General features: G+C 38.8%; 1 long non-coding RNA gene across 1 annotated transcript; it reads left to right on the top strand.

The window, feature by feature from the left end:
* The first annotated feature begins 405 nt into the window (after positions 1-405).
* Positions 406-17,475, top strand: LOC113622645 (uncharacterized). The gene is made up of 3 exons (XR_003433603.1): positions 406-416; positions 8,112-8,117; positions 17,313-17,475. It is a non-coding gene; the product is annotated as an uncharacterized LOC113622645 (long non-coding RNA).
* Positions 17,476-17,821: the final 346 nt, after the last annotated feature.

Here is a 17,821-nt window from a genome sequence, read left to right as displayed (position 1 = left end):
AAGAATCCTCATATAGGATTTATACTGCAAATTTCTAGTTAAACTCTAGATACATAGATAGATAGATAGAGGATAGATAAAGAATTATATATTATATACACTCAGACACACACTGCAAAGTTTACTGCTACTGAAGTCTACTCAGATTCATTTGTTTTAAGATAGACTCACAGAGTTTTCCAAACTTGGGCTATATACTTTATTATCAATTACATAAGGCCCTTTGGAAATATTCAATTAGTAGCTTCAATACTCAGATTCTAGGTTTTTCTTCAGAAAAGTCTGATTCTGATGATCTGGTTTGGGGCCTTAAAATATATTCTTTTTTAACAGGCCTTCTGGGTAATTCCAAGATCTCTCTCAAGAACTGGTGTTTTGGGGTAATCTAGTCTCTGAGACCCTACATATTAAAAAATGTCTTTTTTTTCCCTCCATGAACAGTATCTTGCACCTTTTCCCTCATTACACAAATGGTGGAAGCTTATAAGGCCCTGTTCTATGTGGTAACAATGAACACAGAAATCCCCTGTCCTCATGTTGCTCATATTCTAGTAGGAGGAAACCTACAATAAACAAATACACATGAAAGCAGATGATAGGTGCTAGGTAGGAAATAAAGAAGAATAAGGAAGATAGAGAATGACTGGGAGTTGGTGTAGGGGGTTGCCGTTTTATTAAAATACATGGAGTTAGAGAAGGTTTCCTTAATCAAACAGTAATTGAAGGAAGACCTGAAGGAAGGGAGGGAACCATGTGAGAATCTGGTAAAGTGAGTCCCAGGCTGACTGCAAGGAGGCCGTTGTGACTGAAGAGGTGTGAACAGGGGGGCGGGTCATAGATGAAGTAAGAGAAAAAGGGGAAGGCTGCTGAGATCAGAGCCACTTAAGGAGTCTGCGCATAGAAGTGGTGTGATCTGAGCAGTCTTAGAATCCTTCCAGCAGTTGTGTGGAGAGCAGACTCGTGAGTAGGCTACTGCAGTAATCCAGGTGAAAGGTCTGGGTGGCCTGGACCAGTTTGAGACAGAGGTTCACAGGTTGGTTTCTTTTTTCCTCTCATATGACTTGGATTACAATAATTTTATCACAGTCTTCTGTAGATGCTATATTTCACTGTCTTCTGGATTTCATGTTTCAAAGGAAAAGAACACGGCCAGTCTGACTCTTTTTACTTTTTTACATAACTTGTTCTTTCTGTTTGGAAGAGTGTAAGACTTTCCTGATTATCCTTGAACTAAGATTTCCAGTAAAGCAGGCTAAAGACATACTCAGCGGGGGTGCCAGAGGACAGAGCTGGATTGTCAAATCAGGTTCAGAAGAACCCAAAGCTGGGGACAGGAAAACTATTGGAAGCCCTGGACCTGAGCACATAGGCAAATGGGTTAGGGGTAGAAAGTCAGCTTTCAAATGAAGTCATTCCTGGGGCCTGCTTTACCTGCTGCAGGGTGGCTGCCCTTCCCCCACCAGCCTCAGCTCAAATCAATTAACCCTAGATCCCAGCCTGCAAGCTGGACTAACATCCTTGGTCCTATGTTTTTACTATCACTTTCCTTTGCCAACAAAACAGAAAACACAAAAATGTGGTCAGAATTATATTTGGAGATAATTTCATTGGCCACATATGTTGTCAACATTTAATTTCTATATGCCTACTTTCATCTCTATTCATAAGCATCTGTTCTAGATACTTACTTCACACTTAGATCTACGTATCTATTCACGTATATCTGTGGCCCTGAAAGAACTTGGATATATTTATTCAAATGTATAAGTAGAAATTCTGCTTTATTTAGATGCATTTCTTGATTTTTTTAATTTCCTATTTGGCTAAAAGCTGAGTTCATATCTATAAAAAGTTAGTCTCATTTTGGATGTAGGCAGGGAAGAGCCTTGAAGAAAGTATTTATGCCTTGGGCTATTTGGTGGGAGGAGGAAAGGGGATGAGCAGGGAAGCCTGATTGAATACAGGGTAAGTGAGACAAGGCTCCTCCATCTACTGTGGAGGGTGTGTTAGAGCAGAGGCTCCAGGAAAAATCAAGAAATGAGCAGGGTGGGGCTTCCCTGGTAGAGCAGCGGTTGAGAGTCCGCCTGCCGATGCAGGGGACACGGGTCCCCGTGAGCCATGGTCGCTGAGCCTGCGCGTCCGGAGCCTGTGCTCCGCAACGGGAGAGGCCACAACAGTGAGAGGCCCGCGTACCGCAAAAAACAAAAAAAAAGAACTGTAAGAAGAAATGAGCAGGTATGTAATAGGAGATCACTGCAGGAAAGCAAAGGATAACATTTGATAATGATCCACAAAAAGATAAATGTGCAACAAAGACAAATAAGTTCTTAATTTATTCTGTGTGTCCTTCCCTCCTCTGGCTCCTCAGGTTACTGGGATACATCCTGCTCCCATACTTTCCCTGTAGCCCAGTCACCACATTTTCTTTCCCATCCATTCTAAACACATCTTCATCTGCTATTTCTGTGTTTTCAGGTGAAGAAATACTTCAATGCATGTAATGTGCAGCCTAGATGGTGCATATGCAATTTTGGATGAAGCTAACTGACCAAGGGACACCAGGAGGGACACGGAAACCTAGAGAAGTAAGTGGGCAACATGCCCAGGGAGTGGACAGAAGACGAAAATGAACAAAATCCAAAGAACCACCTGGAGAACAGATGGGGAACAGGGACCAGAATGCTCTCCCCAGATGAAATGGAAACAGGAAGGCTGTCCAAAGATTTGAGGGACAGGGAGAGTGAGCAATGCAGAGGGAATAGTAACCAATGAACTCCTCTCCTAGAGAATGAATCTAAAGCAGGTCCAGGCAGAATGGGGAGCTTCTGTTTCAAGTTTATAATATGCTCAATGGGTTCTGCTGGGAAATCTCAAAGGATGACACCATTTTCAACCTTACAATACCCTTCTTCTTCAATGAGGGTATTTGTTTTTAAGAATACAAATACAATAGAGTATTCATGGTGGAGAGTTTTTGATGGTAAAATGGTATCCCAGAGGATATGTTCTGGTGCTGCATTGTCACCTTCTGCAGAACTTTCTCCCTCTCTCTTCATTCTTCATTAGGTTGGAATTGGGATAAAAGAGCAGAATGGGTCATAAGGTCCTGTTCCAAGTAATTAGAGAGTTTCTTCTTTTATCTAAAGGTGCCTTGTTAAAGTATATCAGTGTCAGCCAGGTTAATTGGAACTTTAATGCATAATTGATGTTAATTTATGGCCCTTTTTGTTCCAGGATGCTACTGCAGACCGTAAAGTCAGGATACAGTTTTCTTGTTATTAATTATATACAGAAAGCCAATATCCCCTTTGAGAAGAGACCCATGTCATCTGTAGCTTGTTACAGTGTGTCAGTCATAGGTCAATTTTACTGTGTAGGTCCTCCCTAAATTCCATATTACTCCATAATAACAATACATTAATCACAGTAAGTGAAAATTGGAGTTTTGAGCTAAGGCTCATGAGTACTGTATGTTAAAATGTTTAACATACAATGCTAAAGATGTATTATACCTCCATGGGCTCAATGTATTCCACAGGCCATGGAATCCTAGTTTCATTTTGGAAATCAGTACACCACCTTTAACCAAAAATGTTTCCATAAATATAAAGGCAATAATACTGCCATAACTGAGGCTGCCGTGAATATAGAATACCAAATGAAAACTATGAAATTAGAATTTTCCTGCAGAGTTTCCATTTCAAGTCTAATAATTCTTGTTAATCACTTTTTTTGGAGACAGAGGGAGAAAAATGGTATGTCCCAAATCCACTAAAAAGCTCTACTTCTTCCACTGTGAGAACTAATGCTAACTTAAGAATTCTGTAGACAGAAATACAAGATCATGCAAGAACTGTAAGCCACATAAACCCATATGTTGTCCAAAGGGCCATAATCAAAATCCTGAATTCGAAATTGAGAAAAGGGCTAAGTCCAGTATGTGAATTGCTTGACAAATAGCAGTCCTAGATTTGTTGATGGTTAAAACATGCTAAATTTGCCAACTTTGCCTAGTGACTCTACCATTTTGAAAGAGTGAAGAATGAGTGACTTCACATAAATCGAATGTACTGGGTTGTTTTCTGATATGTCACCATGTTTTGTTCAACTTAATGCTACCACCATGTGATCAGATATGACATAATATGAGAAACAGCAGGGGTGTTTCACAATGGAACATGACACAACATGATGTGTCAAGTTTCTTTTGAACCTTTCTTGGGATCCGATATCAGCCAAAAGGAGGTCATTTTAATTATCAGATGATTAATTAATTAGATAATTAATTGTCAGAGGTAGATGGATCCAAAGACAATGTGGTTCTTTACATGCATGTTTGTACACAGAGGGAAAAGTGACAATTTAAGGCATATCTACTAAATGAAAAACTAAAGTTTAAGGATTTCAATTATTTTTTTATTGAAGTAACATTCATAATAGCTACTATTTATTGTGTTATGTGAAGCATGCTCAGAAATAGAGAATCTTTCTTACCCTCAAAGGGCTGATATTCAAGTTGGAAACACAAAGCCTTGCCCCAAGAAACTGGACATTTAGAGAGTGCTTACTAAAAATATTTTTAAGTTAGTGAAGGAAAAATTCTAAGGCAACAAATAAAAAAATATGGACTATATTATACCATAGTACTTTGCCAATGTTTGCTTTTTTAGGGGAAGTTACCATATTCCAGAAACAAGGGTGACTGGCACAGCAATAGTTCTTTTAAAACATAGAATTGAAACTCCAGTATCAAACACTCAAATTTTGAGTTAGGTATAAACCAAAAAAATTAGGATCCTATGTGAAACTTCAATAAATCAGTGTTTTAAATTTATTTTATTTATTTATTTTTGGCTGTGTTGGGTCTCGTTGCTGCGTGCCAGCCCTCTCTAGTTGAGGCGAGCGGGGGCTACTCCTCGTTGCACTGCGCAGTCTTCTCATTGCAGCGGCTTCTCCCACCGCGGAGCACAGGCTCTAGGTGCACGGGCTTCAGCAGCTGTGGCACGCAGGCTCAGCAGCCGTGGCTCGCAGGCTCCAGAGCACAGGCTCAGCAGTTGTGGCGCATGGGCTTAGTTGCTCTGCGGCATGTGGGATCTTCCTGGACAAGGGCTCAAACCCATGTCCCCTGCATTGGCAGGTGGATTCCCAACCACTGAGCCACCAGGGAAGCCCAAATCAGTGTTTTAAAGTTACTGTCTACTTTTTACTTTTCTGCTGAAAGCAGAGATTCAGGACATAACAAACATTCAATTTTGTTACCAAACCAAACTTTGGTCCACTTGCCCAATGCACAGCAAAGCCAATCTACTGACACCAGGTTGTGGTGAAGCAAAGTGTAGCATTTATTGCAAGGTGACAAGCAAGGAGAAGGGGCAGCTAATGCTCAAAAGACCCGAACTTCCTAATGGTTTTTAGGGATGGGTTTTTAAAGACAAAGTGAGGATGAGGGTCATGGGGAATGTGATCAGTTCATGCAATCTTCTGATTGGTGTGTGGTGAGGTAACCAGGTGAGGTCACAGAGATTGATCACGTTATCAGTCTTCAGGCTCCAGCCAGTCTGGGGGCTACGTGCTCATGGTCATCATTCTCTGTCTGGTTGGGGTCTGGTTTCTGTAAAACAACTGAGGAATGTGCATTAGACTTTATCACCTTTAAAATGGAACTGAGAGTCCTTGAGGCTGATTTATTGTTTAAGTTATGGTTATTTCTCTGCCTGACTGACCTATCTTTATTTCTATATTCCTTAGCTTCTCCAGTCATCAACTGCTAGGGCCTGTTTCTTTCTCTCTCTACTCATGGAGGGCATAGAAGGCCACAGTATATTTCCACAGTCTTTTTCTTCATCACTGATAAGCAGGACACACACTGGGGTTCTGTCATGAGGAAGGCCTCTACATAGGTCTGCTCAGTTTCAGTTTCACATTTTTATCTAAGAAAGAATATCTTACCTATGGGACACCTAAGTTCCCATCTCTCTTGCTTCCAGGAAGAGCTAGAGAATCGTATAACCTTAATGTAAGAGGCTGCCAATATTGTGAGATCTGTTATACATGTTTTTATTTTTTTTATTGTTTTTGAACAATTAATGGCAATCAATACATCATGCAGAATCATTGTCAAATATATTTCTTAAGCACCTGTTTGCATGGGATTCTGTCCTAGGCATTATACAAAACAAAATAAGCATGTAGTTAATATCTGCAATTTAAGGTGTAAATTGCTTTTCATTATTCTAAATTAATAAGAACTTTTTGTTTAATTTCCACCCCCCCACACATTTGTAATTAGCTTCATTGACCTTTCTGGGCCTCAGTCTCCTCACCTGCAAAACAAGGATATACTACCCACTCACCGAGCCCAATGATTACCAACAACTTCTCTAAATCATGTGTGCTGTTTTTTTTAACCATACTATGTTAAAAATCAAAGATTATCAGAATGTTAGGAGGGTTTTTAGAAAAGAAAAGATCTGTAGTGTGCTCCAGTTGACTCAAAATACTAAGAGCTCCCAGGCCTTCATTTCCATATAACAGAAGCCATTGTAATTTATTGGCTTTTTAGAATGCTTTCCAAAACAGTATTATGCTTGATATCCTTTCCCTCGCACCCACTCCCAATCCATCAATAAGTTCTGAGTGTCCTATCTCCAAAACATACCTAGAATGTATGCATTCTCTCCATGTGTAGCACCACCTCCCTATCCAGGTCCTCATCATCTCCCACTGAGAATGACTGCAGTGGTCTCTTCAGGTCAGCATTGCCCATGCAGCCCATCCCCCACACTGCTGCAAGAGTGATGTGTTTTCAATAGATCTCAGTGGGTTGGTCCAAGCTCCTTCATTCTCAGTTGACCATTTTACTACTTATTTCACCAAGAAAATAGAAGCAAATTAAACAGAAATTCCACAGGGTTTTGCCACCATGTCTAGCCATAAACCTGTGTACACACTCAACCATTCTGCCTTCCTTCCCGTTACTCCAGATGAATTGTTTCTGTTGCTATCTAAAGACAACCCTTCCACTTGTCTTCTAGATCCCATTCCTTCTTACCTACTTGATGACATTGCACCAATTATTCTCTCCTCTCCAGTATCATCAGTTTTTCCTTCTCTATTGGATCATTTCCATTAACAAACAAACAGTATAATCTATCACACCATAAAAAAATTATCCCTAAACCTTACCCACGCACCTCCCTAAACCACTACTCCCTCCACATCGAACTTCTCCCCTGAACTTTAGATTCGTGTGTTCAACTCTCCATGTAACACCACCACATGGACGTCTAAAAGGCATCTCAAAGGTAACATACCCAAACTGAGCTCCTAATCTACCCCCATACCTATTCTTTTTCCAGTCTTCCTCATCTCAGTGAATGGTAACTCCATCCTTACAGCAGCTCAAATCAAAAATCTTGCCTCCTCTCTTTGTCTCATCAGCAAATCTCTCGCCATTTCACTGCACCTACTTCTGGACTTCTTTTCATCAACTGTACTGCTACTACCCTGGTCTAAGCTACCAACCTCTATTTTCTAAATTACTGCCATAGCCTTCTAATCAGCCTCCCTACTACTTTCATTCTGTCACCCTTCAATCTATTCTCAACACAGCAGGCAGAGTAATCCTTTAAATGTAAGGTAGATGATGCCTCTCCTCTGCTCAAAAATCTGCAATGACTCCCCATCTCATGAAGAGTGACATTCAGAGTCCTTATAATGGTGTAATGTTCCCTACATGACCTAAGCTTCAGCTACCTCTCTGACCTCATCACCTTTTATTCTCCTCTTTATGCATCTCACTCCAACTATACTCGTCTCCTAGTAATTCATAAACATGCCAAGAATGCTTCTGCCTCAGGATCTTTGCACTTGCTCTTCCCTCTGCATGGAAAATTCACCCTCTAAATATCCTCAAGACCCACCTTCTCACCTCCTTCAGGTCTTTGCCCAAATTCACCTCTCAGTGAGAACTTCACTGGTTCCCTGCATGAAATTGCACTTCCCCCAACCCCACAAAACAGACATTCTGTTTCTTCCTGCTCTGCTTTATTTTCCTCTACAGCAACTACATTATGTAACATACTCAATGTTAGCTTCACGAGAACAGGGAGATTTTTGTCTCTTTTTTTCACTACTGTACCCTCATGCCTAGAATAGTGCCTCAGAAAGTATTAAGGAAATGAGTGAAAGTTTGTTTTAAAAACTAAATGCCTAGTGTTGATGAAGGTACAGGGCAACACCTACTCTCATATTCTGCTGATTAAAATATAAATTTTAACAACTTTCTGGTGGCCAATTAGTAAGGATCCAAAATCCTAAAAACATAGATACTATTCAACTGAGCAACTATACTTTTATGATCGAACCAACAAAATTCTCACAGATATCTGGGGGGAAAGTTTGTATAAGAATGCTTATTGCAGGACTCTCTGCAACAGCAAAAAAATTGGAAACAATCATAAAGATCAAACAGAAGAGATTTGGTAGGATAAACTACAGTACAGTACACTTATACAATAGAATTTTATTCATCTAGTCTTGATTTGCTTTTAGAAGATTATATGATGATGTACAAAGCTGTTAACAATAGGTACAATATGATGAAATCAAATTTTGTGAAATAAAAATATATACAGAGAAAATGATTGAGAGTAGATATCTCTGTTTATCTCTGGATTATGGAATTATACATCATTTTATTTCCTTTTGTTTGTCTATATTTTCTTTCTCTTTTTTATTGAGGTATAGTTGCTTTACAATGTTGTATAAGTTTCTGGTATACAGCACAGTGATTCAGATATATATATATACATGTACATATATATATATCTTTTTCATATTCTTTTCCATTATGGTTTATTATAGGATATTGAATATAATTCCCTGTACAATACAGTAAGACCTTGCTGTTTACTATTTTATACATAGTAGTTTGTATCTGCTAATCTCAAGCTCCTTATTTATCCTTCTCACACCACCTTTCCCCCTTGGTAACCATAAGTTTGTTTTCTAAGTCTGTGAGTCTGTTTCTGTTTCATAAATAAGTTCATTTGTGTCATAGTTTAGATTCCACATATAAGTGATATCATATGGTATTTGTCTTTCTCTTTCTGACTTACTTCACTTAATATGATAGTCTCTAGGTCCATCCATGTTGCTGCAAATGGCATTATTTCATTCTTTTTTATGGCTGAGTAATATTCCGTTGTGTATATATACCACATCTTCTTTATCCATTCATCTGTTGATGGACATTTAGGTTGCTTCCATGTCTTGGCTATTTTAAATAGTGCTGCTATGAACATTGGAGATTGTTATCTTTTTGAATTAGAGTTTTCTCCAAATATATATGACCAGGAGTGGGATTGCTGGATCATATGGCAACTCTATTTTTAGTTTTTTGAGGAACCTCCATACTGTTTTCCATAGTGGCTGCACCAATTTACATTCCCACCAACAGTGTAGGAGGATTTGTTTTTCTGTATTTTCTTAACTGGCTGTAATGAATAGGTATCACTACTATAATAAGAAAATGACCTAGTGACAATAGTCAACATTTACTGAGAATTAACAATATGCCAAATACTTTATATATACCATCTCATTTAATTCTCAAAGAGACATTTTGAGGTATTGTCTTAGTCATTTTGGGCTGCTAGAACAAAAATAGCATAGACTGGATAGCTTATAAACAACAGAAATTTGTTTTTCACAATTCTGGAGTCTGGGATTTCCAAGAATAAGGCACAAATCTGGTGTCTAATGAGAGCCTGCTTAGTGTTTCATCAACATCTCACTGTGTTCTCACATGGCTGAAGGTGAGGAGGAGCTCTCTGGGGTCTCTTTTATAAGGACATGAATCCCATTCATGAGGGCTTCACCTTCATGAGTTCATCACCTCCCAAAGGCCCCACCTCCAAATACTTTCATATTAGGGTTTAATTCAACATATGAATTTGGAGTGATGTGATTTCAACATCACCCCTTAGTCTTCACTTAGTGTAAGCTGGGACAGAATATCACAAAAGATTACCATAAACATCTCAGGACCTACATAAGCACTTCTATGGTTAGGGCTAACAAATTAGGAGACTCCAGAATTACAACCATATAAATAGGATATGAAAAAGTGAAAAGTATTTTTAGTGTATCAACTAAAGGTTCACTTTTTTTGAGATCTTTATCATCACTGAGTAAGATAGCAAATGTGGGAAATAGATAAAAGACTCATGGAGGAACCAAGATGGCAGAGTAGAAGGACGTGCTCTCACTCCCTCTTGTGAGAACACCAGAATCACAACTAGCTGCTGAACAATCATTGACAGGAAGACACTGGGACTCACCAAAAAAGATACCCAACATCCAAAGACAAAGGAGAAGCCACAATGAGACGTTGGTGAATCAAAAAAAGATCTTGCTGTGGAGGGCAGACAGCAGAAGCAAGAAAAACTACAATCCTGCAGCCTGTGGAACAAAAACCACATGCACAGAAAGATAGACAAGATGAAAAGGCAGAGGGCTATGTATCAGATGAAGGAACAAGATAAAACCCCAGCAAAACAACTAAATGAAGTGGAGATAGGCAACCTTCCAGAAAAAGAATTCAGCATAATGATAATGAAGATGATCCAGGACCTCGGAAAAAGAATGGGGGCAAAGATCGAGAAGATTCAAGAAATGTTTAACAAAGACCTAGAAGAATTAAAGAACAAACAAACAGCAGTGAACAATACAATAACTGAAATGAAAACTACACTAGAAGGATTCAATAGCACAATAACTGAGGCAGAAGAATGGATTAGTGACCCGGAAGACAGAATGGTGGAATTCACTGCTGCAAAACAGAATAAAGAAAAAAGAATGAAAAGAAATGAAAACAGCCTAAGAGACCTCTGGGACAACATTAAATGCAACAATATTTGCATTTTAGGGGTCCCAGAAGGAAAAGAGAGAGAGAAAGGACCAGATAAAATATTTGAAGAGATTATAGTCGAAAACTTCCCTAACACGGGAAAGTAAATAGCCACCCAGGTCCAGGAAGCACAGAGAGTCCCATACAGGATAAACCCAAGGAGAAACATGCTGAGACACATAGTAATCAATTTGGCAAAAATTAAAGACAAAGAAAAATTATTGAAAGCAGCAAGGGAAAAACGACAAATAACATACAAGGGAACTCCTATAAGGTTAACAGATGATTTCTCAGCAGAAACTCTACAAGCCAGAAGGGAATGGCATGATATACTTAATGTGATGAAAGGGAAGAACCTACAACCAAGATTACTCTACCCAGCAAGGATCTCATTCAGCTTTGATGGACAAATCAAAAGCTTTACAGACAAGCAAAAGCTAAGACAATTCAGCACCACCAAACCAGCTCTGCAACAAATGCTAAAGGAACTTCTCTAAGTGGAAAACACAAGAGAAGAAAAGGACTTACAAAAACAAACACAAAACAATTAAGAAAATGGTCATAGGAACATACATATCGATAATTACCTTAAACGTGAATGGATTCAAAGCTCCAACCAAAAGACACAGGCTTGCTGAATGGATACAAAAACAAAACCCAAATATATGTTGTCTACAAGAGATGCATTTCAGACCTAGGCACACATTCAGACTGAAAGTGAAGGAATAGAAAAAGATATTCCATGCAAATGGAAACCAAAAGAAAGCTGGAGTAGCAATACTCATATCAGATAAAATAGACTTTAAAATAAAGAATGTTACAAGAGACAAGGAAAGACACTACATAATGATTAAGGGATCAATCCAAGAAGAAGATATAACAATTACAAATATATATGCACCCAACATAGGAGCACCTCAATACATAAGGCAACTGCTAACAGCTGTAAAAGAGGAAATCGACAGTAACACAATAATAGTGGGGGACTTTAACACCTCACTTACACCAATGGACAGATCATCCAAAATGAAAATTAATAAGGAAACAGAAGCTTTAAATGACACAATAGACCAGATAGATTTAATTGATATTTAGAGGACATTCCATCCCCAAACAGCAGGTTACACTTTCTTCTCAAGTGCACATGTAACATTCTCCAGGATAGATGACATCTTCGGTCACAATTCAAGCCTCAGTAAACTTAAGAAAATTGAAATCATATCAAGCATCTTTTCTGACAAAATGCCATGAGATTAGAAATCATTACAGGGAGAAAAACTTAAAAAACACAAACACATGGAGGCTAAACAATACGTTACTAAATAACCAAGAGATCACAGAAGAAATCAAAGAGGAAATCAAAAATTACCTAGAGACAAATGACAATGAAAACACGACAATCTAAAACCTATGGGATGCAGCAAAAGCAGTTCTAAGAGTCAAGTTTATAGCTATACAAGCCTACCTCAAGAAATAAGAAAAATCTCAAATAAACAATCTAACCTTACACTTAAAGAAACTAGAGAAAGAAGAACAAACAAAACCCAAAGTTATCAGAAGGAAAGAAATCATAAAGATCAGAGCAGAAATAAATGAAATAGAAACTAAGAAAGCAATAGCAAAGATCAGTAAAACTAAAAGTTGGTTCTTTGAGAAGATAAACAAAATTGATAAACCATTAGCCAGACCCATCACAAAAAAGAGAGAGAGGCCTCAAATCAATAAAATTAGAAATAAAAACGGAGAAGTTACAACAGACATTGCAGAAATAAAAAGCATCCTAAGAGACTACTACAAGCAATTCTATGCCAATAAAATGGACAATTTGGAAGAAATGGACAAATTCCTAGAAAGGTATAACCTTCCAAGACTGAACAAGGAAGAAACAGAAAATATGACCACAACAATCACAAGTAATGAAATTGAAACTGTGATTAAAAATCTTCCAACAAACAAAAGTCCAGAACCAGATGGCTTAACAGGTGAATTCTATCAAACATTTAGAGAAGAGCTAACACCCATCCTTCTCAAACTCTTCCAAAAAATTGCGGAGGAAGGAACACTCCCAAACTCATTCTATGAGGCCACCATCACCCTGATACCAAAACCAGAAAAAGATACTACAAAAAAAGAAAATTACACACCAATATCTCTGATGAATATAGATGCAAAAATTCTCAACAAAATACTAGCAAACAGAATCCAACAACACATTAAAAGGATCATACACCATGATCAAGTGGGATTTATCCCAGGGATGCAAGGATTCTTCAATATATGCAAATCGATCAATGTGATACACCATATTAACAAATAGAAGAATAAAAACCATATGATCATCCCAATAGATGCAGAAAAAGCTTTTGACAAAATTCAACACCAATTTATGATAAAAAAACTCTCCCAAAAGTGGGCATAGAGGGAACCTACCTCAACATAATAAAGGCCATATATGACAAACCCACAGCAAACATCATTCTCAATGGTGAAAAACTGAAAGCATTTCCTCTAAGATCAGGAACAAGACAAGGATGTCCACTCTCACCACTGTTATTCAACATAGTTTTGGAAGTCCTAGCCACAGCAATCAGAGAAGAAAAATAAATAAAAGGAACACAAATTGGAAAAGAAGAAGTAAAACTGTCCCTGTTTGCAGATGACATGATACTATGCATAGAGAATCCTAAAGATGCCACCAGAAGAGTACTAGAGCTAATCAATGAATTTGGTAAAGTTGCAGGATACAAAATTAATGCACAGAAATCTCTTGCATTCCTATACACTAATGATGAAAAATCTGAAAGAGAAATTAAGGAAACACTCCGATTTACCATTGGAACAAAAAGAATAAAATACCTAGGAATAAACCTACCTAGGGAGACAAAAGACCTGTATGCAGAAAACTATAAGACACTGATGAAAGAAATTAAAGATGACACCAACAGATGTAGAGATATATCATGTTCCTGGATTGGAAGAATCAATATTGTGAAAATGACTGTGCTACCCAAAGCAATCTACAGATTCAATGCAATCCCTATCAAATTACCAATGGCATTTTTTACAGAACTAGAACAAAAAATCTTGAAATTTGTATGGAGACACAAAAGATCCCAAATAGCCAAAGCAGTCTTGAGGAAAAAAACGGAGCTGGAGGAATCAAACTCCCTTACTTCAGACTATACTACAAAGCTACAGTAATCAAGACAATATGGTACTGGCACAAAAACAGAAATATAGATCAATGGAACAGGATAGAAAGCCCAGAACTAAACCCACGCACCTAGGGTCAACTCATCTATGACAAAGGAGGCAAGGATATACAATGGAGAAAAAACGGTCTCTTCAATAAGTGGTGCTGGGAAAACTGGACAGCTACCTGTAAAAGGATGAAATTAGAACACTCCCTAACACCATACACAAAAATAAAGTCAAAATGGATTAGAGACCTAAATGTAAGACAGGACATTATAAAACTCTTAGAGGAAAACATAGGCAGAACACTCTATGACATAAATCACAGCAAGATCTTTTTTTTTTTTTTCTTTTGCGGTACGCGGGCCTCTCACCGCTGTGGCCTCTCCCACTGCAGAGCAACAGGCTCCAGACACGCAGGCCCAGCGGCCATGGCTTACGGGCACAGCCGCTCCACGGCATGAGGGATCCTCTCGGACCTGGGCACGAACCGCCATCTCCTGCATCGGCAGGCGGACCCCCAACCCCTGCGCCACCAGGGAAACCCAGCAAGATCTTTTTTGATCCACTTCCTAGAGTAATGGAAATAGAAACAAAAATAAACAAATGGGACTTAATGAAACTTCAAAGCTTTTGCACAGCAAAGGAAACCATAAACAAGACGAAAAGACAACCCTCAGAATGGGAGAAAATATTTGCCAATGAAGCAACAGACAAAGGATTAATATCCAAAATATATAAACAGCTCATACAGCTCAATATTAAGAAAACAAACAACCCAGTCCAAAAATGGGCAGAAGACCTATACAGACATTTCTCCAAAGAAGACATACAGATGGCCAAGAAGCACATGAATAGCTGCTCAACATCACTGATTATTAGAGAAATGCAAATCAAAACTATAATGAGGTATCACCTCACACCAGTTAGAATGGGCATCATCAGAAAATCTACAAACAACAAATGCTGGAGAGGGTGTGGAGAAAAGGGAACCCTCTTGCCCTGTTGGTGGGAATGTAAATTGCTATGGCCACTATGGAGAACAGTATGGAGGTTCCTTAAAAAACTAAAAATAGAATTACCATATGATCCAGCAATCCCACAACTGGGCATATACCCAGAGAAAAGCATAATTCAAAAAGACACATGCACCCCAATGTTCTTTGCAGCACTATTTACAATAGCCAGATCATGGAAGCAACCTAAATGGCCATTGACAGATGAATGTATAAAGAAGATGTGGTACATATATGCAATGGAATATTACTCAGCCATAAAAAGGAACGAAACTGGGTCATTTGTAGAGACGTGGATGAATCTAGAGACTGTCATACAGAGTGAAGTAAGTCAGAAAGAGAAAAACAAATACCATATATTAACACATATATGTGGAACCTAGAAAAATGGTAGATGAACCGGTTTGCAGGGCAGAAATAGAGACGCAGATGTAGAGAACAAACGTATGGACACCAAGGGGGGAAAGCCACAGCGGGGTGGGGGGGTTGGTGTGATGAATTGGGCATTTGGGATTGACATGTATACACTGATGTGTATAAGATTGATGACTAATAAGAAACTGCTGTATAAAAAAATAAATTAAATAAAAATTAAAAAAAAAAAAAGAGGGCTTCCCTGGTGGCGCAGTGGTTGAGAGTCCACCTGACAATGCAGGGGACACAGGTTCGTGCCCCGGTCTGGGAAGATCCCACATGCCGTGGAGCGCCTGGGCCCGTGAGCCATGGCCGCTGAGCCTGCATGTCCAGAGCCTGTGCTCCGCAAAGGGAGAGGGCATAACAGTGAGAGGCCTGTGTACTGCAAAAAAAAAAAGACATAGAGTGGCTGAACGAATTTAAAAAAAAAATTTAACCATATGATTCCTACAAAAGATTCACTTCAGCTTTACAGACACACATAGACTGAAAGTGAAGCGATGGAAAAATATATTCCATGTAAATAAAAATAGAGAGGAGAGGTAGCTACACTTACATCTGACAAAATAGACTTTAAGCTAAAACTGTAACAAGAGGCAAATAAGATCACTATACAGTTATAAAGGGGTCAAGTCATCAAGAGGATATAACAATTATAAATATTTATGCACCCACATCAAAGCACCTAAATGTATAAAGCAAATATTAACAGATCTGAAAGGAGAAATAGATAACAATACAATAATATAGGGAACTTCAGTATCCCACTTTTGTCAATGGATAGATTATCCAGACAGAAAATCAATAAGGAAACACTGGACTTAAACTACACACTAAACTAACAGTCATATACAGAACATTTCATCCAACAGCAGCAGAATACACATTCCTCTCAAGTGTACATGGAACATTTTCCAGGATAGATCATGTGTTAAGCCACAAAATAAGTGTTAATATATTTAAGAAGACTGAAATCATATCAAGCATCTTTTCCAGCCACAATGGTACAAAACTAGAAATGAATTAAAAGAAGAAAACTGAAAAATTCACAAATATGTGCAGATTAAACAACATGCTCCTGAGCAACCAATAGGACAAAGAAGAAATCAAAAGGAAAATTAAGACAAATGAATATAGAAATAGATAACATACCAAAACTTAAAGCAGTTTTTTTTTATATAATAGTGTTTATTTATTTTTACTTGCTGACAGTTTTGCTTTATTTATTTATTTATCTATGGCTGTGTTGGGTCTTCGTTTCTGTGCGAGGGCTTTCTCTAGTTGTGGCAAGCAGGGGCCACTCTTCATTGCGGTGCGCGGGCCTCTCACTATTGCGGCGTCCCTTGTGGAGCACAGGCTCCAGATGCGCAGGCTCAGTAATTGTGGCTCACGGGCCCAGTTGCTCCACAGCATGTGGGATCCTCCCAGACCAGGGCTCAAACCCGTGTCCCCTGCATTGGCAGGCAGATTCTCAACCACTGTGCCACCAGGGAAGCCCTAAAGCAGGTTTAAGAGGGAAGTTTACAGCAATAAATTCCTATGCTAAGAAAAAAATAAAGATCTCAAATAAACAACTTAACTTTACACCTCGAAGAACTAGAAAAAGAACAAACTAATCCAAAGTTAGCAGAGAGAAAGAAACAGCAAAGCAGAGTGTAAATAAATGAAAAAGAGACTAAAAAGACTAGAGAAAAAAATCCATGAAACTAAGAGCTGGTTCTTTGAAAAGATAAACAAAATTGACAGAGTTTAGCTAGACTAACTAAGAAAAACAGAAAAAATACTCAAATAGATAAAAATCAGAAATGAGACAGAAGGCATTACAACTGATAACACAGAAATAGTAAGGATCATAAGAAACTACTATGAACAATTACATGCCAACAACTAGATAACCTAGAAAATGAATAAATCCCTAAATGCATATAACCTATCAAAACTGACTCATAGGGCTTCCCTGGTGGCACAGTGGTTGAGAGTCCGCCTGCCGATGCAGGGGACACGGGTTCGTGCCCCAGTCCGGGAAGATCCCACGTGCCGCAGAGCAGGTAGGCCCGTGAGCCATGGCCGCTGAGCCTGCGCGTCCGGAGCCTGTGTTCCGCAACGGGAGAGGCCACAACAGTGAGAGGCCAGCGTACAGAGGAAAAAAAAAAAAAAAAAAAACTGACTCATAAAGAAACCAGAGACTTCCCTGTTGGTCCAGTGGCTAAGGCTCTGCACTCCCAATTCAGGGGGCCCGGGTTCGATCCCTAGTCAGGGAACCAGATCCCACATGCCACAGTGA

This window comes from Aethalodelphis obliquidens, unplaced genomic scaffold, assembly GCF_003676395.1.
Source record: "Aethalodelphis obliquidens isolate GAN/ISIS:26980383/991018 unplaced genomic scaffold, ASM367639v1 scaffold1, whole genome shotgun sequence".
Classification (NCBI taxonomy): Eukaryota; Metazoa; Chordata; class Mammalia; order Artiodactyla; family Delphinidae; genus Aethalodelphis; species Aethalodelphis obliquidens.
Note: the sequence above shows the minus strand (reverse complement) of the source record. Positions and strands in the feature narration are given on the sequence as shown.